At 40.7% G+C, this 23,373-nt stretch overlaps 1 long non-coding RNA gene across 2 annotated transcripts; it reads left to right on the top strand.

Annotated features, from left to right (window-relative positions):
* Window positions 1-684: 684 nt before the first annotated feature.
* On the top strand, window positions 685-21,715 carry LOC140616049 (uncharacterized). 2 transcript variants are annotated; one of them, XR_012016547.1, is made up of 5 exons: window positions 685-832; window positions 3,225-3,377; window positions 8,226-8,288; window positions 20,770-20,903; window positions 21,042-21,715. It is a non-coding gene; the product is annotated as an uncharacterized lncRNA (long non-coding RNA). The 2 variants fall into 2 exon arrangements; XR_012016548.1 differs by lacking the exon at window positions 8,226-8,288 and having other exon boundaries at window positions 21,042-21,714.
* The last annotated feature ends 1,658 nt before the right edge of the window (window positions 21,716-23,373 follow it).

Below are 23,373 nucleotides of genomic sequence, written 5' to 3'. Positions count from 1 at the left end.
CTCAGTCAGTTAAACATCTGCCTTCACCTCAGGTCATAACCCCAGGGTCTTGGGATCAGCTGGCCCCCAGCTCCTTGCTCAGGGGGGAGTCTGCTTCTCCCTCTCCCTCTGTCCTTCCTGCCCTACTCATTCTCTCTCTCTCTTTCTCTCTCTCAAATAAATAAATAAAATATTTTAAAAATAAATAAACAAATGCAACCATTACCATTTGCAAGCATGTATTCATGTAAACATAGATTTTATAACTATTCCCATTTACCAATTTTATAAGTAAATGATTAACATTTTCCAATAAAGCAGTACTTTATACTTTGTATATATCATAACTTCCTACTGTACTTTATTTATCTTAAAGTCTGTTATTAAAACAAAGAAAACAATTTTTAAGAAATCTAAAAAAATATAGATATGCAGAGACTACTGTGTTATTCAGTCCACTCTGATTTGCTGTAAAAAAATATATTCATTCTCTTTATGCTTGCAATTCTCTGATCAACCATCAACCAGATAAAAACACTTCTATACTTATGCACACTCTACCTTACCATGTAATTCAATTATAGAACACGAAGTGGCAAATGCTCCAGGAGGCCCCTGGAATCCCAATCAGTTTGTATGGTTCTTGTGTCCTTGGATCCTTTATTAAGTCATTCAATGCCAGTCATTTAGAACCTGAGGAGTCCCTGAATGCCTTGGCAAGGACAACTACTGAGTCCCACACTTCCAGAACTTCTTACCAGGAAAGATGAGCCCTCCTGGCTGAGAAAACCTGTTTCAGCTAACAGCACTAACTCAGTGCTTTGGGGATGCATTGATCATAGATCAAAAAGGGGTAAAAGCAGTCCTCAACCAAATTTTGGGGGTCTCCTCTCTCAGAAATCTCCCATGACCTATTGAAAATTTAAGCTCCCAAACAGAAGAGCTGGCTTGTTGGGGGGTGTGTGTGTGTGTGTGTGTGTGTCACAGGTATATTCTAAAATCAAATGAGAGAGCAGAAATTGAATATGGGCAATATTACTATTGCAAATTCCTTAAATTTTCTACATTGTACAGTGTTTAGAGAATGTAGCTCTGTACATTACTACATTGTTACAAATGGATAATAAATCTACACATCATTTTTATACATATGTGTATATGTACATCACATACATATATATTATGTATAAATCACATATAAAACTTTATATATACAATACAAAGTGATGGTGCAGAGGATGTGGAGCAGTGGAAATTCTCATACCTTGTTGATGGCACCATAAATTGGTACAGCCATTGTGACAGTTTGGTATTACCCAGTAAAGTTGAATAGGAACATATCCTATGTCCCAGAAAGACCCCTTCTAAGCACAAGCCCTAGATAAACCTTGTACTTCTACACCAGGAGCCATGAAAGAGTGTCCACACTAGCACTGCTCATGGTGGTAAAAAAAAAAAAATGTAAGACACACAAATGTCTGTCAACAGTAAAGTCAGTGAGTAAATGGTGGAGTACTCATGTAATGGAATAGTAGGCAGCAATAAAATGAACTGACTATAGCTCACAAACCCATTGAGAAGCAAAAGAGAAAAATCACAAAAAATACTTATAACCCCATTTATATAAGGTTCAAAGACACACAAAACCTAACAATATAATATTTAAGGATATCTGAATAGACAGAAAGACTATAAAGGAAACCAAGGTAATGTTATTACGAAAGTCAGGATAGTGTTTGCCCTGGGGGAAAGGACGGAATGTTTTGGGGAGGGAGACTTCATGAGATGCTTTTTTTCTTCTTCTTTAAGTTGTGTGTACGTGTGTGTGTGAATGTGTGTGCTAGCCTCTATACTCTGACATATTTTACAATATAACATATATAGCAACGCATAACAATGCTTCCATATAAGCTCCAACTTTACAAGACTATTTTTACACACTAGAATAACCTGCAAACAAGGCACAGCTCACACTCTGGGGTGTATGAGGAAGGAAACCCTAAGAATAACCAAGAAAATAGCAGTTCTATAAGTTCACTGTACACATGAGAGACCTTCACAGTTACAGGAACCCTGGTCTGCATAGCTGCTTAGACAGCCATCCATGTGCGTAAGGGGCCCCAAGGTCCACATGCATTGCCAGCAGGGGACAGACTCAGGACTCTCAGACATCTTTTCCCTCCAAGGGCAGGTACTGCTGACTTAAGCCAGTCATACTAATATACATAATAAACTCATGTTCATTTCTTCCATTTCCCGTGGTTCTATACTTTCTCTTTGCAATAAGATACCCACAGGTAGCCAGAGAACAGCTCATTGAGGACTGGCACTGTTGTCTTTATATTTGCACCTCTGGTCTAACACAGGTGTGGTTCTGCACAATGGCGCTCTTCACTGCCTGTCTGGTGGTGCAACAGTCTCCTAGGCCTATTTCTGGGTGACTTTATTGTCCTCTACTCTCTTTGAAGCCCTTCTTCTCACTCCTGCCTATTTTTTCTCTCCCTTGTTTCCCCTCGTTTCATTTTCCCACTTCCTGTGGACCTTATCAGCAATTTTCTGACCCTGAGTGGAGTCTGCCCCTCTCATTTATTGAGTCTTACTCTGTGCCAGTTCTGTATGAAGTGCTTTCCATGCCTTAAAATTCAATTCTCATCAACCCACAGAGCAGGTGTTATTATCCACACCTTGCAGAAGAGGGTATTAACATGCAAAAGTGTATAGTAATTTATCCACCTATGGCATTTTCTAACCCAGAGCTAACTAATCCTAGAATCCACGTCACTCTCCTGCTTCTCGCCACTTGTACAGAAAGTGGTGCTGTGCCCCCAACACTCCTGCCTCTGCACCTGCTGGCCCTATACAACTATCTCCTCTGTGAGAAAAGATCTACCTGGCTTGCTATGAAAACATCTAGTGAGTGGCCAGCAACCTGTACTCCTACCACATCTCCATCTTACTCTGACATCTGCCTGTCCAAACCCCGAGTGATCTGCATTTTTTCTCAGATCTGCACACACTATACAGTGTCTTCCTATACACACTATACACACTATACAGACACACTATCTCCCAGAGCCAGCGTTTCATTTCTTGAAGAGAATGAACACAGCCTTTAGCCTTGGTCCAGTCTATTCAATCACCTCAATTTCTCCCAGTGGCTTGGTCCTTTTCCTCCTGATACAGTGTCCAAAATAAATCCAATTTCTCTGCTGATCTGAAGCTCACATCAAACTCTTTTCTTCCAGGCATGTGAATTACCACAAATACGTCCCTTGGGTTCATCCCAATTGAGCTACCTGACGCTCCACGCTGACAGCTTCGTCTCTTAGAAAGAAAAGGATGTAAGAATGGAGCTGCTACTCTGGACTTAATTCTGACCAACAAGGAAGAACAAATTGGTAAAGTAGAAGTGACGGGAACCTTGGGAGAAAGGGACCGTGTCATGTTGGAGGTTATTATTGTGAATGAAAGAAGCATTAGATATAGTCAGACATGTCACTTTTGAAATGTAGGTTTCAAAACATTCAAATCGGGCTAGTGCCATGGACAGACTCTAAAAGAACGGTGACTGTATTTCCAAACCAAAAATCAGGACACGTCACAGGCCAAGAGATTTTATATGGCAGCTGGTGCAACAGGCAACTCTGAGGAAAAGAAACCTAGATGCCAAAACGATGATTGTAGCACACATTTCAATAGTCTATGGGAATAACAGGACAGGTTATCTAAAATACTGGATGCCTGAAATTTTATAACACTGGAACACTGAAAGATGTTGGAAGGCCATACAACAAGAAATTCTTGGGATACAATTATAGTTAATACCATTTAAAAAGACATGGAGACATCTACAGAAGTCAACACATCTGCACAGGGAGCTCTTTGATGAATACAGATTTCAAAAGAATGTCGGGGTAAGGGGACAAAGGAAGGTGTTAGAAAAAGGATGACTTGGAAACCCAGAGGAAGCAGCAACTCAAATTAACTTAAAGGGGAGAAACATATTAGAAAAACTCACTTTTCAAAGTGGGTTGGCTACAGGCATGTCTGAGAGAGACTTTTCCAGGACTTCCTCAGTCCTGCCATCCCCTTTGTGCTAGCTTTACCCTCCTGCTGGGTGAAATTGGGTCCTCCCTACACCAATCACTAGTGAAGAATTGTTTCATAAAATTATAGTAGAATCATCACCTAGGATATAATGAATGTTGAGGAATCCACCAGAATAATCAGTACGGATGGGCACATTGCCAGGGAGAAACGCCACCGTGGTATGTACTGATAAGAACACTATCTAGAGGTCACAGCTAATAACGAGCTGAGGTGATAATGGAAAGGACAACACCAGTGTTCTCTCAGATACATTTGTATGAATAGGACAAGGAAGGACCCTGCTCGAGGTAAACAGTGCAACGTCAGCCAAAGACGCAGGACGGGGGGCATTGCCACTCAGTCTCTGCTTTGCCTCTGTCTTCATCAGAAAGATGGAGCAATTATGGTTCAGAGGACATCTGTCAAAAGATAGCGTGACATGAGAAAAGCATCCCCAGACACTCCCAGTGAGCTCTGGGGGTTACATCCAGGCTGTTTCATCACAGAACACTGAAAGAAACGTCTAATTGGGAGGATACGGCCTCTACTTGTATATTTAAAGATTCAAAGAATAGAAGGACACATTGTCTATTTTCCTAAAAACTTCAGGAAAAGACTTGACCCATTTACGTGGACCATCAGCTCCAGCTCCACTCTGGCCGTAGTTCTCTCCTTCACCAGCAAACACCCCTCCCTCTACATCATCCCCATTGGCTTACAAAAATTCCCTAGAATCTGCTGTTCCTTAAAAACCCTCATTTGGTCTTCTCTCTTCTCTTCTGTCCTCTCCTGTCTCCCTCTCCTTTCCCCTTTCACCACCCTGGCCCTCTCTCCTTTCTCCTCCAATCTCTTCCCTTCTCTTTCCCCCCTCCTTCCTCTCCCTGCCCCCCACCCTCCCTCTCTTCTGACGTCCTATATTGACATTCTCTAGGATTCCATACTGTTGCCCACTTTTATCTCTCCATATTCTCTTCAATCACATCTATACAATAAATATGACAAAAAATTTGTAGCTCTAGCCCAAACCCCTGTTTTAGACTCCAGATCAATACACCCAATAGTCCAGTTGACATGTCATTTGAATGCCTCACAAATATCTCAAACCTCACATTTATGAAGGAGAGCCATTCTTTTCTCCCCTAAAATCATATATTTTTCCTTCTCTCCCATTGTTGTAAATGGAACCCCATTTACCCAGTGGCTAAAGCAACATATCTGGGCACCATGTTTGAGTTCTTCTGGCCCATTACACTGACATCTAATCAATTAGTAAGTCTTATCATTTTACTTCCTAAATGTATTTGGAATCTGTTTACTTCTTTCAATTCCCCATGTGAACTCTTACTCAAGCCACTTTCTTTCATCCAGGTTAATTCAACAGGTGCCAACTGGTTCCCCTGCTCCAACCCAAGTCTTCATATAATCCATTCCCTGCACAGCAAGCAGAGTGAGGTTTTTTAAATGTAAATCAGATTGCTTTACTTCCTTGCTCAAAACCTTTCAACGATTTCCTTTGTATCTTGAATAAAATCCGAACTCCTTATTGTGGCTTAGCAAGCCCCACATGCTCTGACTTAGCCAACCTCTTGGTGGAGGGAAGGGCTCAGGCAAACCATAGAGTGCAAGCCAGAGTTTCTGCAGCTGTGCCGAGTCTAAGAGAGAGATGCCACCCCCTGTGAACTCCACCCCCTTTTTTTAAGGCTCTTGTGAAAGTATCTTTGAAGGAGGTTGGATGCTAGATGCTCAGGGGAGTTGCATGCTACTGCTGAGAAAGCCAGCAGCTGAGTGTTGATGGCACCTGGGGGTCAGCACAGCCTTCCTACTGAGGGGAACAAAGTCACCCACCAGGTGGTTGCAGGCAGCATGCAGAGTGCCCTGATGGTCACTCAGAGTTAATCCTGCTTGTCTCTCCCACACTCTTCCACTTTTACCCTTGGATGCTCCTCCTTGCTCCTACTGCCCCAGCTCACCTAGCCTCCTTTCACTTCTTCAAATCCACCAAGTTGCCCAGCAGGAGTTTCACACATGCTGTGCCCTCCTGGACTTTCCAGATGGCCAGCTCCTTGCTATCGCTTCTTGAAGAACCTGTCACTTCTTTTCTGGCCTTTTCTGGTTGCTTCCATTATTTGCACTCCTGTGCCTTATTTGTTTCCTTCTTAACAAGTTTCATAACTTGCACTTTGCATTTTATTCCTTTGTTTCTCTGTTCAAAGTCTGGCTCTCAATAGACTGTAAGCTCCATGAGGGCAGGAACTGACCTATATGTTATGAAATAACAGTTATTAGCACTTTTTAAATATCTTTCTTTTACAAAATTAAAAGAACTCTGTTTGTATCACCCCTTATTATTTGTATTAGGACTTTTACTGATCCATTAAATTAAAATTTCCAAGAACCAGAAGGCTAGATTATAGTACATTTTGGTATAAATATAATCTAGCTGAATGCCATAGCATACAACAGTAAATAAATTGATTTATGTAAACCTAGATGGAGAAGCATAAGGAGCTTATGGTCAGGAGACATTTCTTGTTCATCATTTATGTCCCCAATGTAAGACAGGTTGCCCAGCAGATATTAGGTATTCAATAAATATTTGTTGAATTAGTGAGACTAATGAGGCACGGCTCCTAATGGCATGCCTCAACAGCCTGTCTCTACCCTTGTCCTGCTCAACAGTTTTATCAACATTGACCCAGTCCTATTTAATATTTTTATCAATAAATTGAATAAACATAATATAAAACTGGAGGATAATGCGGCGAATGAGAAATCAAGATTCAAGATCTTGTCAGTTTCGTATAATGGGCCAAAACCAACATGATAAAATTAACAGGCTTCCTTTAGCTTTCAAAGATAAGATACACAGAGCAACATGTCAGGGATATGGTTTAATGAGTTACCTGAGGGAATGATCCTGGTAGATGGAAAAGCTTGAAGGTATGATGTGACTATCAGGACAATGGAATGGGTAGCTGAGTGCCACTGATGTGTTAAAGAACAGTGATAGCTCAGCAAGCGTCACCTCCCATTCACAAAAAAAAAAAAAAAAGAAAGAAAGAAAGAAAGAAAACCAGAGGGTTTCCTTGGTAGCATTTAAGAACACCGTAATTGACTGCAGCAGCTGGGCAAACAGCAGGGAGAACCATGCTCATGAGCTCAGCAAAAGAAAGCCCTAACAGGGAAGGCAGAGAACCCTGAAACTTGAGATTTGGGGTATCTGAATATTTACATTTGAGAATTTTGAACCCCCAGATTCCCCAGAACTTGCTAGGCATGCAGAAGTAGTCCACTCTACCAGAACAAAATGAAACCCCCTTGCTTGAAAATCACTCAGGAACCTTAAATGAGACTGGTGCCTTACAAGGTAATGTGTGTCCCTCTTGGAACCTCCCATTACCCTCCCTCCTACTAAGCAGACCAGTAACAAGGATCAGATCACACAACAGGTAACACACCAATTAGACACCCATTCTACTGATGATGTGGATGAGTAGGCCGAGGCCAGCACACTGGAGGTCTTCTGCAGACACATACACCCTTCTGAGATTCAGTAAAGCTTTTAGGGCCCAGGGATTTGGGACATGCTTCACTCCCTCAAAAGTAAAGGGCAGATTATTGTGTTACATAAATGTCCCTAATTAAGAAAGACTTCTCTGGGGATCCCTGGGTGACTCGGCGATTTGGCGCCTGCCTTCAGCCCAGGGCGTGGTCCTGGAGTCCTGGGATCGAGTCCCCTGTGGGGCTCCCGGCATGGAGTCTGCTTCTCCCTCTGCCTGTGTCTCTGCCCACCGCCCCCCTCTCTCTCTATGTCTATCATGAATAAATAAATAAAATCTTAAAAAAAAAAAAAAGAAAGACTTCTCTGAGTTCAGGAGACCGCCTATACAGCCCATTTACTGGGTGACACAGAAGGCTGCCAGCCCAGCGGTGCTGAGAACAGGAAGGGACTCTACAAAAATGTCAAGGTACCAGCTTCCTTGTTCAGGCCAAGGTGCCTACCCCCCAGCTGCGAGATATATCAGTTGCCGCATTGCTCACTGAGACTAGCCTTCAGCCATAGGAAACGGACTCATCCAGAGACCAACCCAGGGCTGATGATGGGCTGCACTAATGAGGGGAAGCAAAGGCTTAGCTCTTTTCTTTCACTTTTGTAGGGCCACCCTATTCCAGAGCTCCACGTGGAATCTGCTCAGACCTCAGCTGCACCCACATCGCAGGTCAGCTTCCCTCTGCCCAATCCTGCCTGTCTCCCTAAGAGGTGTTGCTTGAGAATATGCCAGTAAACCTTCTGCATGCATCACTCCACCTCAGAGCCTATTTATAGGGAACCCTGTCAAAGACAGCAGTGTCTATTACCTTCTCTATAATCATGATTATATCACTCCACTTCCCATTTTGTTTACTATGATTTCTTGAAGCCACTGTGTCATTGTTTTCAGTTAGTTTCATCTTATTTTTATTGCTTTTAATGTGGCTTTCATCTCCATAATGTTTCTGTTTTATCTTCCATTTTTCTTCAGGAGCTCCGCTAACTTACATGCCATTTCTTTCTGTTGTCTTGTTTTTTTTTTTTTTTTCTTCAAACCATCTACTTCCTTTTGAGCGCGACTTTTGAGAGATTATATTGCCTGTAACTTCTTTTTTTTTTAATCTTTTTTATTTTATATATTTTTTAATTTATGATAGTCACACAGAGAGAGAGAGAGAGAGGCAGAGACACAGGCAGAGGGAGAAGCAGGCTCCATGCACCGGGAGCCTGATGTGGGACTCGATCCCGGGTCTCCAGGATCGCGCCCTGGGCCAAAGGCAGGCGCCAAACTGCTGCGCCACCCAGGGATCCCTTGCCTGTAACTTCTGTAAGAATTTGGAAACCTATTCAGATGGGACCACATGAATTTGTGTTTTTGTGAGTCAATAATGGTCAAAATCAAAAATTTCATGCACTTGGACCTAATAGTCATCTGAAATTTTTTGTAGTTTTTTGCTCATTCCTCTGGATATGTTTTTCATCTACCTGTAGCTTTTTTATTCCTGTCCACCCTACTCAATCTTCATTTATTATTCCTATACAAAGATTTTGTATTTGCCTTTTAAATAAAATAATAAAGTATACGTAAATGAAGTTAATTACCTTCTGAAGAGTAAGGTAAGAGGAAGTGGGAAAAAGAGCTTTTAAAAAAATCAGCAGAATTTATACACAGCAGGTGCCCTCAAAGCAGAGACAAGAAAGGCAATTCTCAAGCAAAGGACCTGTAAAGGAGTGGAGGAGGTTGGATAGAGCAGAGGATGGAGTTTCGGCTGGAATCCCACTGTCAGCCTGATCCTGGGGCAGGACTGGTACACAGAATGGCCCAGCACAAGGTTCCCTCACATTAGTCGGTTGGTTGGGAGCTGGGAGCTCCACCCAGGGTTCCGGTGTAACCTCCCAAGCATCTCTGGATGAGGCAGCTCCTCTTATGTTGTGCGAAGTTCTCTGGAGAAGGGCAGCTGTGGGTCATAGCACCCAACACTCCCAGCAGTTGCAGAATGGAAGCATGGTCCCACTAACAGGAATCTGGGACCTGTGGACCATCTCCTCTCCCTTTCAGCCCGCTGGGGTTTAAGCAGTAGGCTGGAATAGACAGCCAGATCATCAATAAGCCCGTCATGGAAATGACCAGCATCAACTCCTCCTTCCGCTCCCCTTGTCTTCTCTTTCTGCAAAGTCATGCAGTATGCTCTCCAGGAACATCCTACATCTCCTGGGGCCGAGTCACACCCCTGGGGCTCACTGTTCCAACCAAAGGATCATTATCTTTCAGGATGGAGACACTGGTCTTCAGGGAAGTCTGCATCCTGCTCATAGCCCAAGGTGGCAAGTGTCCGCTTTCAGGTACTTCCTCTGCTCAGTTCAGTGTCCATTTTTTGATACTGATACTTCATACTTTGTTGTGAGGGGTTGGGAAGTTCCTTGTTTTAGTAAATGTGGTCTTTTTCTTTTTTTCTATTTTCCTTTTTGTAATGTCATCAGGAGCCTGGGGAAGTGAATGGTAACACTTCACAATTTGAAAGAGGAGGTTTCTCCGTAAACATTTTTCCTCTTTTTTTAATTGGAAAATGTATCACTTACAAAGTATATATAAAGTTTAAAGTATAAAAATAATATGATAGGGACACCTGGGTGGCTCAGCAATTGAGCGGCTGCCTTTGGCTCAGGGAGTGATCCTGGGTCTAGGGATGGAATCCTGCATCGGGCTCCCTACCAGGAGCCTGCTTCTCCCTCGGCCTATGTCTATGCCTCTCTCTGTCTCTCTCATGAATAAATAAATAAAATCTTTAAAAAAATATATAATAACAAAATGCAGCAACCTGTAGCTATTACCTAAATTAAGAAATAGAATGTAATTGGTATCATGGGGATCCCCATGTATGTCCCTCTTGAATTCATAGTCTCTTACCTACTCCCTAGGGAGACTACTACTTTGAATTATATTCACCATTACCTTGCCTTGCTTTATAGTGTTACTAGATATATCTTTAATTCCTGAACAAAATAGTATTTAGTTTTTCCTGATTTCACTCCATATAAGTAGAATTATACCCTATTTATTCTTCTGCAAATGTTTCTTAGGCTCAATATTATCATTCTGAGATTCCTGCATAGGGAACTCTGAGCCATAATTCACTCATTCCCATCACTGTATAGTACTCCTTTTATGAGCACATCAAAAATGTATTTATTCATCTTGCTGTCAATGCACATTTGGGTTGTTTCCAGTTTTGTAACATTAAGAACAATGCTGCCGTTAACATCCTTGTACCTTTGTCCTGATGCACATTTGCAAGAATTTCTCTAGACTATGTATGTATGAGTGGAAATGTTGGATACCCTACTTTCAACTTTACTAGGTAACAAGTTGTTTCCCAAATCAACCGTAGCCATTAATACTCCCACCAGCAGTGGAAGAAAGTTTCCTTGGCTCTACACTCTTACTAATTCCATTTGGTATTTTTCAGACTCTCTGATTATTGTTTATTTAGGCAGTAAGAAACTATACCACAACATGATTTTAATGTGAATTCCTTGATTCCTAAAGAGTTTGAGCACTTTTTTTAAAAATTTTTTAATTTATTTATTACAGTCACACAGAGAGAGAGAGAAAGGCAGAGACACAGGCAGAGGGAGAAGCAGGCTCCATGCACCGGGAGCCCGACGTGGGATTCGATCCCGGGTCTCCAGGATCACGCCCTGGGCCAAAGGCAGGCGCTAAACCGCTGCGCCACCCAGGGATCCCCTGAGCACTTTTTTTTTTTTTTCCCCCTGAGCACCTTTTTATATGCTTATTAGCCATTCACACTCTATGCTGAAATTTCTGCTCATATCTTTTGTTCCACTTTCCTTGGAGCTGTTAGTCGTTTCCTTATTTATTTAGAGAAGTTGTTTATTATATTCTGGACCCTGAACCAGTGCCAGTTATGTATACTGCAAATCTCTTCTCTCAGTTTGTTGCTTATCTGTCCGGTTTCTGTTGTTTTCTGATAACTAGAAATTATTAATTTCAGTCTACCCTGTTTTTGCAATCTTTTTATTTATCATTAGGGTTTTTTGTGTTGTTTTAAATAAACACCACCCTTAGGTCATAAAAATATTCTTTCACATTTTCTTCTAAAAGTCTTAAAGTTTTGCCTTTCACATATAAGACCTTAGTCCATCGGGAATTAATTTTTGTGTATAGTGTGAAGTGGGAATCCATTCTCATTGTTTTCCATCTGGATAGACTACCACATATTGAAGAGCTCATCTTTTCCCCACTGACTCACTCTGTCACCTCTCAGTTTCCGTACATGCATGGGTCAGTTTATAAGATTTTTATTGTGTCTATCCCTGCGCCAAAAGCACATTCTTTATTTTTATAGTACTAGCATTTTATGTTGTTATCTGATAGTGCAAATATCATTCTTCTGCCTTGTTTTTACTTTTGGGGAATGCACTGACTCTTCTTGACCCTTTGTTCATCTATATAAATTTTATAGTTAACTGGTCAAGTTCCACGAAAATCCTGTTAGGATTTTGATTGGAATTCCAATGAATATATAGATCAATTTTGGGAGAATCGGGATCTTTATAATATTAAGTTATCTTATCCATAAGCATGGTATGCCTTTCTATTTAATTTTTTTATGTCTTTCAATGAAGTTTTGCTATTTTTTCCAAAAGAAAATTGTAGAATAGTAGTTAAGAGCACATACTCTGAAAACAGATGCTGCATTTGAATTCCTACTCTGCAATTTACTAACCATACAATATGGACAACTTACATAATCTCTTTGGTTATCAGTTTCCACAGCCATAAAATGAGACTAATTTATAGCACTTACATCATGGCATTGTGATCGGATTACATAGGTTAATATAAAAAGAATGCTTAGAATAGTGCATAGTCCATGATAACTACTATGTAAATCTCTGTTCTTATTGTCCCTAGATACATTATATTTTGTTTTCCTACCATGACAAGCATTTTTAATTGCATTTTCTGATTCTTTCCAAAGTATACAGATACAACTGATATTTGTATTAAAACATGACAACCTACTAAATTCTTTTATTATTTTGAATCCTTTTTTACAGATCATTTTGAGTTTTTTATTGTATTATTTGCAAATAATACTATCTCTTTCTTTCTAGTCCTAATGGATTTTTTTCTTAATTTATTGCATTGGCTAGGACTTGCAGTGTATTATTGATGTAGTTGTGGCAAGGATCCTTTCTTGTTCTTAACCTTAAAGGGAATGCTTTTAATGTTTTGGCCACTAAATATAATGTTGGCTATAAACTTCAGGTTGACGTAGGTATCTGGCTAAGGAATATTCCTCTGTTCTGAGTTCACTTAAGACATTTACCATAAATAATTGATTGTTTTTATCAGATGTTTCAATTTGCCATTGTGGTAAATTAAATCTACTTTTTTAAAATGTCAAACTAACCTTGTCTTCCTGGAACAATATAAACTTGGTCATAAAGTTATCATTGGTTTTGGATTCACTTTTCTAGTATTTTGTTTAGGATGTTTACAGAAAAAGCCATGAGTTAAATTGCCCCATAACTTTCCTTTCTTCTACTAGCTTTGTCAGGATTTCATAATGAGGATATGCTTGTCTCTTTTCGGCTCTCTGAGACATTATGTAGGTTTGGAGTTATTTGTTCCTTGAAAGCTTTGTAGAACTCACCTTATTGATAGAGCTGTCTATGACTGGTGCCTTCTTTGAAGACATTTCTAAATATTGAGTCAATACCTTTCTACAGAATCATTTCTTCTTAAGGTGATTTTAGTGATTTTTTTAATTTTCCTAAGAATTTATACAAATTTATGCAATTTGTATGAGTTTTGAAATTATTAGCATGAATTTTTTATGATACCCTCTTATTACTTTTTAATCTCTGCTGCCTCAATGCATAGTTGAGCTCCTTTTCATTCCTAATGTTTATTTGTTTCTTCTCACTGTCATGCTTGGTCAGTCTTGCAGAGGTGTGTCAATTTTATTTGGACATTCAAAGAAGAAATGTGTACCCTTGTTGCTCCTTTCTATTGGACTTTTGTTTCTCATTTCTTTAATTCCTGACCTTTCCTTTATTATATCCTTACTTCTTTCTTTGGACTTTTTCTATTATTATTTTCTACCTTTTAAAGTTGGATGCTTAGCTGCTCATTTTTTTTCAGCTTCTCTTTCTTTATAATAAAAGCATTTGAGGCCATAATTTCATCTGTGGGTACCAATTTAGCTGTGTCCCACAAGCTTTGATTTATATTATTTTCATTATTGTTTTTCCACTATATATTCATTATAGAATTTCATTAATTTCTGTTATATTGTCTTATTTTTATTTAATGCAATTGCATCATTGCCTAAGAATATCTGTTAGATAGACTCTTTTAAATGCATTCAACCTAGTAATCAATCAATTTTTTTGTAAAATTGTTCTATGAGTGTTTGAAAAAAATGTATATTCTCCAATTATTGGTGCAGTGTTCTACATACATCCCTTAAATCATGCTTGTTAAATGTGTTATACAGACCTTCTCTGCTATTATTGATTTTGATCTGCTTGACCTATCAGTCTCTGAGAGCAGGATGTTAAAATCTCCCACTTAGGTGGTAAATTTGTCAATTTGTCCTTATAGTTGGATCAATTTTTGTTTTATATATTTTGAAGTTATACTATTAGATACACTCAGACTTAGTATTGTTACATATTTATAGCAAATTGAAGCTTTTACCAATGGATACTGAGAGGATTTGCATTTTTTTAAAGATTTATTTATTTATTTGAGAGAGAAAGAGAGCTGGAGGAGGGGCAGAGAGAGAAAGAGGGAGAATCTCAAGTAAGGCACAGAGCTTGACTTGGGGCTGGACATGGGGCAGGACATGGCGCTCAATCCCAAGACCCTGAGATCATGACCCAAGCCAAAATCAAGGGTCAGGTGCTTAACCCAGGCACCCTAAGACAGTGGGGTTTTTTAATCTCTAAAAATATTATTCTAGCTTTCCTTTTAGCATTTGCCTGGTGTAAGATTTTTTCCTAGCCTATTCAACCTTTCTGTATCTCTGGGTTTTGATCTTAATAACTGGCATATATCTAGACTTTGCTTTGTTTTGCTATGCTTTTATTTTTGTTTTGTTTTTGGGGGTTTTTAGAAAGATTTTATTTCAATTCTAGTAGCTAACATACAGAGCGATATTAGTTTCAGGTGTACAATATACTGATTCAACACTTACATGTAACGCACAGTGGTCATCACAAGTGCACTCCTTAATCTCCATCACCTATCTCATGCATCCTCCACCTACTTCCCTTCAGGTAACCATCAGTTTGTTCCCTATAGTTAAAAGTCTATTTCTTGGTCTGCCTGTCTCTTTTTTTCCCCCTATGCTATGCTTTTCAATCGAGTTTAGTAATCTTTATCTTTTAATTGGAGCATTTAGCCCATTTACATTGATTGTGATTGCTCATACATTTGGGTTCATCTCTACCATCTTATTATAAACTTAAAAAAAAAAACCTATTTCTCCCTTCTTTTAGATTAACCGAGTTTCCCTTCCATTCCATCTTTTCTTATGCTGGTTTTAAAAGTTATTCACGCTATTTTTATACTTTTAATAGTTGTTAAATTAACTTTAACAAATTAAATTAAATTAAATTAGATATTAAATTAAAGTGATAACTTAATTGTCTTAGTTTGAGCTCCTTGATTAACAGAATATAAGACAAGGACTTGGATATTTAGCAGGCAACCTAAAGAAGCAGAAGTAAGAGAATGAGGATATAGGGAAGAGAGAAAGCCCTGATAAGGGTCTTTATCAAGGCCAGTGACATGGCCAATGGGGTATTGATTCTACCAAGTTTTCTGAGGAGCATGAGAAATGAATTCTACAATTAACCATCTGAAAGATGGGAAATGTGGGCAGTTATCTATAACCTTCCATTCTTCATTAGTTGAGAATTGCCCCCAGGGACAATAACTCACCCAAACCTCCGTCCTGCTTTTGCACATGAACCTGGTGGTCACCCATAGGTTTGGAGAAATCCTTGCAGCCCAGAGAGAGAAGGAGCATGGTGCATCAGGGGAGGATACTGTCAGCATGAGTTTGAGGTCACGGATGACCGTGCAGTACAACTATAGTATCTATTACATAAATCATCTTTACTAATCCTCCTAAAAAACAAAGATCTTGGAATGTTTTAAATCCCATCACTTCCATCCTGACTTATATGTAATGGTCCAGGATTTTTTAAATTTTTTTATTCCACAAATTAGGCATGATTAATATTACTTTACACAATGTTCATTTCGATCTATCCACTTATTATTTCCTTTGGTCACCATTCTTGTAATATTTTAGGCCCTCCTTTTGAGATTTTAAGGACTTCAAGATTTCCTTCTTCCTAGGAACTCTCAGAAATTCCCTAAGTGAAAGTTGTCAGTAAACACTCCTACTTTTTGGTTGTCTGAAAATATATTTTTGTTCTCCTCATTCTTTTTTTTTTTTTTTGTTCTCCTCATTCTTAAAAGAAGTTTTGTTAAATATAGTGTTCTATGTGACAGTCATGTTCTTTCCAAAAGGTGAAGAGCTCATTCTCCTAGTTTCCTCTTTGATTGTTAGCAAGAGAAGTTATCTATTAGCCTCATTTTCTTTTCTCTGCAATAGTTTGTCCTTTGTTCCTGGCTGTTGTTAAGATCTCTTTTTCTTGGTGTCCTGAAGTTTCACTGTGTTTCATGGACTTAATGAATTTAAGCCTTAGTGTCTCTTGTCAAATTTGCAAAGTTCTCAGTCATTTTATACCCCAGTGTAGCCTCTCCCTTATTCTCTCTTTGCCTCTTTTTTTTTTAATTCCAATAATAGAAATGCTGGATGTTGTCACTGTGCCATTGATATTCTCAAACTCTCTCCCAGACCTATCTTTCTGTTCATTAACCCTCTCTGTGACTATCCACTAAGTTTTAACTTAATTTATAAATGTTTTTCATTTGTAGAATATCTATTTGGCTCCTTTTTAAAATCTTTCTGATATATTTTTATAATTTCATGATTTGTTTTTCAACAAACTTTTATTTAATTCCAAGGATGTATTAAACATCCTGGCTTTAAATTCTCTATCTGCCAATTCCAATATCTGCAGTCTTTGCAGCTCTAATTTTGTAGTTGGTTGTTTCTGCTGACTCTTGCTAATGGTGGTTTGTGAACCCATGTGTTTATTGATTTCTCATTGTGAGTTCATGTTCCTAAGACCTTTATCTGAGAGAATTCTCCAGCCCTGCATTTAGAGTTTTTCTCCAGAGAGTGTTTATATTTGTTTCTTCCAAATGCCTAGGGGCACTGCTAACCTGGGACTATTTAAAACTAAATTTTCAGAACACAGTTTTTTAGGTCACCTGTAATATAAATCCAGACACCAAGTCTACATGATGGAGAGTTTGTGGATAAGAGTTCTCTGGGGATATATGTTCTTTTATTCTGTAATATCCAGAGCCTAAGGGCATACTTTCTTATCGTCTCCCTTTGTGGGGTGTGTGATTTTTTAGGTCACCCACTGAGATACCCCAGCTTTACGTATGGGTATTCCCACTTTGTTTAGATCCCAGTCCCTTTTTCTTATTTCCTATATGTGTAATCTAAAAGAACATATGCCTGCTCCAGAGCCTAGATTAATTCAGACTTTCTTGCATTTGGTCTCTAAAGAATTCCCTTACTTTCCTACCAGCTCATTCATGCATTTGAAAGACACTTTTTAAATCCAGCATGTTTAGGTAAGCTATACTCAGGGGAGTTCTGAACATCTTTTTTCCATTCTTGCTCTCTACAGACATCATGTGCCAAGTTTCTTAACACACCAACAAGACTCCTATACAGAAACCAAAAAAGTAATATTCTTTCTAGTGTGCTATCGAGGGTCACAGGACCCATGTGCACCCAAGCTACCCCCCAGTCCTAAAGTTCTTACCATCAGAGACATTCTTCTTTAAAATCAGGCACTAATCTCCAGAAGAGCTGCAGAAAATGGGGTTTCCTGGGAGGAGCAATGTCTGAACCATTGATACCTGTTCACTCAGCAAACATTAGGTAGCTCCTACTAGCCAGATCTCCCCACAATATTTAGATTAGAGGAGGCAAGGAGAAGGCAGGAAAGCTCTGGAACCTAATGCAGTGCCTAGAGAGCAAGTAAGGGTGGGAGATTAAGGAGAAAGACACATGTTAATGTTAGGAGGCTGGATGGCTAACAGGTAGCATGAGCTCTCCTAGAGAAACTGAGAGGAGACTGGGGAAAGCAGAAAGAAGAGATAAGTTAGATGCTAAATATAAACCATGGGGGGTCTTTACTAATTTGCTAAAACCCAGCCCTGCACTTAGGAGAAATATAAATAAAAGAAATGAATAAAATTTGCATGTTACACATTTCAGCCATAGAATTAACTAGTCTGAGTCTATCTGATGAAGAAGCAGAGCCCAGACAGGTAATAATGTTTGTCTAAGATCACACTGTAAGAGCTCAAAGCCTAGGTCTTCAGCGTCCTAATTCCAGCATTCTTTTTGTCTCCCAACATATTCCAAGACATGTTCTATTCAACCAGTTCCAGAAGACACTGCAAGGGCTACATGAGGAGAGAGATCAATAGCCAGATATGATTGGGAGACACTGACGTGGACAGTGTGTTAGATATATTTCAAAGGATTTTTTGAAGGATTTTTAATCCCTTTTAATATGCAACTCTGTTTTGTGATGCTCAAAGACAAGGGTGTAGAATATAGAGTCTCCTAAACTTATATGACTACAGACTTGGTTTTTTAATTGAACATCCTAAGAGATTAGTGCTCAGCAGAAAACAATTTGGAAGATGTTAGACTATGTCATGCTGCTCTTAAATTCTGTAGCTCTTCCACAAGGTTGGTTGAATTCACAGCAATAAGTATTTATTAAGCACAGGCCATGTGCCCAGCATCGTGCTGAAGCAGCAGAGGATACCAGGATGAATAAGGTTCCCAACCAACACCAGGATGCTTATATTGTCCTAACAACAGTCATATACATGCAAAATTAATTGCTATCCTGCACAGAATATGATCAAATTGCTTTTGAAACTTGCAGCATTGTTTTGGGGCCTGGGGGTTACAAACATCACAAGTGGACAGAATCTTCAAATCACTTCATCTCTTAGATGTCTGACAGGTACTAAAGGGAAGTTCTTCAAAACTGAGCTTCTAATATAACCCTCAACCACTTTTTTTCACAGTCTTTCCCATCTTGATCATCTTTTCATTTGCTCGGGCTAAAAACTGCATAATCACCCTCGACCATTCTCTTGCCATCACACCTCACAACTAATCTTTCAGAAAATTTGTTGCTCTACCCTCAAAAATATTTGGATTGTTAACAGTCACCACCACACAAGCTAAACTATCATCATGCCTCCCCTAGATTACTGCCATAGTGAAGTCTCCCTACTTCCACCTGTAGCACCCCTATATCTTCATGCAACACTGCAGCAGGTATAATCCCGTCAAAACCTAAGTCCCTTGGCTCAAACCATTATAGTGGTCTGCCATTCATCCAAGTGCTAGCACAAACTTTACGATGACCTGTGAGGTCATAAATAATTTGGCCCCATTACCTCTCTGGCTTTCTATTACTGGCCTCCCCTTGAATCTCTTATTTTATTTTATTTTTTTAAAGATTGATTGATTGATTGATTGATGATAGACATAGAGAGAGAGAGAGAGAGAGAGAGGCAGAGACACAGGAGGAGGGAGGAGCAGGCTCCATGCTGGGAGCCTGACGTGGGACTCGATCCCGTAACTCCAGGATCACGCCTGGGCCAAAGGCAGGCGCCAAACTGCTGAGCCACCCAAGGATCCCCTGAATCTCTTATTTTAGACACACTGGCCCCCTCACACTTCCTTCGACTCTCTAGGTACATTCTTACCTCTGCACCATTGTGTGAACTGTCTCCTCTCTTTGGGCCATTTTTCAGTCAGATACTCATATGTTCTTACTCTTGCACCTCCTTCAAGTCAGCATTGAAATGCCATCTTCCAGTAAAAGAACACCTGTTTCTAATTGTAATCTCCACTTGATCCTTGGCATTTCTTTCCTGGTTTTATTTTTCCTCATTTATCTAATTATTCATTTGTTCATTTTTTTCTCTCTCCCCAGTAGAATATAAGCTTCCTGAGAGCAAATATCTTCACATATTTTCTCTCCTGTTGCTTCCTTAGAACATAAAACAGTGCCTCATACACAGGAGGAGCTCAATACTTGTTGAGTAAAAAATGAACAAAACCTATTTTAAGTGTTGAAGGATCTCCCTAATGAAGGACATGGTATTTAGGAAGAGTCTTGGAAGAAGGAACTGAGAGAGAATACCGACCGAGCTCTCAAAGCAATTGTATCCTGGTTCAGCTCTGCCAGTGACCAGTGTCTTACCTTGGGCAAGTCTCAGCCTTCCTCAGTTGGGCTTTGCTTGGTCATAGATTTCAGGCCTGTGACTTGCAGAGCCCTGGAGTTCCTGACAGAGGCTTCTGGGTCTGGGGAGAAGAGGGAGCACATGGCATCACCTTATTTCCTCCAGGATAGCTTTTCTCTTCTGTCTCAGACATTTAACATTCTGTACAAAATTTCCTTTGAAAGAGCTGCGCTGCTGAAAATGAAAGGCTTGAAAACCATTGCCCTTGGTGATCTCTGAGGCACCTGATCATCCTGGGACATGAGGAGACCATGCAGACAGTTGAAGCAATAGGATAAGGGTGGTGAAAGGCACACCCTTCATGAAGCAGAGCCCTTCGGGTCAATCTAATCCAAAGGGGAAGGAGAGAGGCCACACCTACAGAAAGAAGCCTCTGTCTTGAACCCAAAATTCTGGCCTGGCCAGCTGGTCTCCCCAAAGGCCAGTGTGGGAGAACTGCAAAGCCAATATCCCACAATTTAGTTTAGTGGGTGAGGAATGGAGCAGACAGCCCAGCTTGGGGAATCAGCAGGTGTCAAAATTCAGTCCGTGCAACTTTCTGGATAAATTCAGATCCAGGATTCCAGCCTCACACTAATTAAATCATAAGAGAAAATGATAGAGTGAAGAAAGAAGACACTGGAGTAGCTGAAAGCTGCTGAAAGTCTGTGCTAATGATAGCTGATTCTACATTAACATGAATGCTTTTGGTTAACAGGAGAAATGTGCTGAAGCAAAGGCTTTTGTCAGGCCAAACACATCTGTGAATAATTGAACAATATTCATGTCGAAGAGTCAGCAATTTATCACCGGCTTGGCCTCTACTTTTAGAAGGAGTGAATAACTTTTTGAGTGAGTAGATTAAAAACATGTACACACAACACACACACACACACACACACATGCACGCACTACTCTTATTGCAAAAGTTCAGAATCTAACAACGCTTGTATGTGACAATTTGAAATCATCTGAATTTTATCTTTGCAGGATTTGGAATCAGATGCAACTAACTTGAATGCTCTCTGCCCCCCTCCACTCGGCCCTGCTCGACTCACCCCCCCCCAGGGGCCCTCAGGTTCCTGGGTCACTGCACAGGCCCGGAAGGCCCTTCCTGTGGTGAGGTGCTGTCAGGTGTGCCCCCTGCCCCTCAGACCTCACGGGGGCCACTCTCCCCAGCCCTGAAGCAGCCAGAAGAGCTGAGAGGAGCCAGGCTGTGAAAATCAAATCAGTAACCAGAAAGGAAGCCAGGGGTCAAGACAGAGAACCTTAAAGATAGGCAGAGAAGTCAACAGTGGCTGGTAAGAAGCCTGGGATCAGGAGAAGGACAGTGACTTGCCTGAGATGCAGCAATGACAATAGAGTGGTGCTGCAGCTCGACTTCCTCAGACCTTCCAGGCAAATGGACTCACACACCCTCTGCAAACTGGGAGACCCAAACAGGAGAGGCTTGGAAGCATCAGGAGGAATGGAACTGCTGACCTCTTGAGCACAGTAGTGCCCTCACCCATGGGGGATACATTTCAAGACCTTGGTGGAGGCCTGAAACTATGACCGTACTACACCCTATATAGAGTTTTTTCCTAAACATGTGATAAAGTTTCATTTATAAATGAGGTTTAATAAGAGACTAACAACTAATAATAAAATAGAACAATTATAACAATATACTGTGATAAAGTTACATGAATGTGGTTGCTCCTTCTCCCCAAATATCTTATTGCACTGTACATATCCTTCTTGTAATGACACAAGATGATAAAATACCTCTGTGGTGAGATGAGGGCAGGGGAATGACACAGGCACTGTGACTTCCTGGCAGGCAACTACTGACTTTCTGATGACGCGTCAAAAGGAGGATCATTCGCTTCTGGACTTCAGTTGATGGTCAGTAACTGGAAGCGCAGAAAGTGAAGCCACGAAGAAGCGGGGGGCGGGGGGGAACTGCTGTACACTGTGGAGCCCTAGCAGCAGGCTTTCCTGTGTCCTGTGGGAGAGCTTGGACTTCAGCTTCAGCTCCAGAGTCAGAGGAGAAAAAAGACAGCCTGCTCTGTGTGTGTATGTGTGTGTGTGTGAATGTGTGTATATACATGTGTGTACGTGTGTATGTATTTGTATCTTTGGTCATTTCTTTCAGAAGGTCAGAGACAACTAAATCAGACCTCAGGGGGCAGAAACTGTCTTCCTCCAAGAGTGATTCTGAGCTTAGATCAATGGATTGATCTACGTGAATGCTCATTTTTGCCATTTGGGGGTTGGAAGCCACCCCAAGCAGAGCCCTCTCTCATGTCACTCCCCTGACTGGCTCTGTCCGTCCTGACCACCAACCTATAGCCAATTTCCTTCCAGATCTATACCTGGGCCATCCTCACACTCAGCCACTAATGAAGCTCCACTTCACCCAGAGGGAAGGATGAGAGGCCAAGAGGAGGGGGCGAGTTCCAGATGGAGCTGGGAAGCAAGTGACAGAAGAAAAGTAGAGCTGGCAGTGGCTTGCTTTAAAAGTGGACCCCAGGTGGGGTGCCTGGGAGGCTCAGTTGGTTGAGCATCTGACTCTTGGTTTCAGCCCAGGTCATGATCTCAGGGCCGTAAGATTGAGCCCCGCATTGAGCCCTGTAACAGGGCTGCTCAACCAGACTCCTTCTGCCTCCCTCTCTCTCCATCCCCCCACCCACCTCGCTCTCTCTTGCACTCTCTCTCTCTCTCTCTCTCTCTCTATCAAATAAATAAATAATCTTTTTTTTTTAAGTGAAATCCTAGGAGGGAACACAGTTGTGACTGGGTAGGATCCCTAAGCCCCCAAATCTTTCGTTTAAATTCCACACCCCTGAGCCCAACTCCACCCCCAGGACTGTCTGCTGCTCTATTAGAAAGGCACCAACGCTAGTGGGTTTTGCAGCCTCAGTACCCCCAACAACTCCATGCCCTGGAAAAATCCAATTAAAATAAAGAATTCATCACTGACACACTGTGTGGTCTTGGATAAGTCATGCTTTTTTCCTGGGTCTCTAGTTCTCCAGCCACAAAACGGGACAAGCAGTTTGCAAGGTTCCTGCCAGTTTTTACACTCTTTCGCTTTTTAAATCATCAGTAGTATGTTGACAGGTGCACAGAGAGGAGCTACGCACTATGCTCCATCCCCTGCTCCCCCAGCCCCATATTAGCTGATGAGCAACTTTCTGAAGTCATTCAGAAACAGCCTCAGGTTAGCAAGCATGGGTCTCTCTCCTAGGCCTCCTTTGATACCTTTTCTCCTCCAACTCAGTTGCTCAATTCACCAAACTGTGGTCAGCACAGCACCATTTAGGACAGCTGCAAGTGA

This window comes from Canis lupus, chromosome 24 (genome assembly GCF_048164855.1).
Source record: "Canis lupus baileyi chromosome 24, mCanLup2.hap1, whole genome shotgun sequence".
In the NCBI taxonomy this organism is placed as follows: domain Eukaryota; kingdom Metazoa; phylum Chordata; class Mammalia; order Carnivora; family Canidae; genus Canis; species Canis lupus.
The sequence above is the reverse complement of the archived record's forward strand: the minus strand, read 5'-3'. Positions and strand labels throughout refer to the sequence as shown.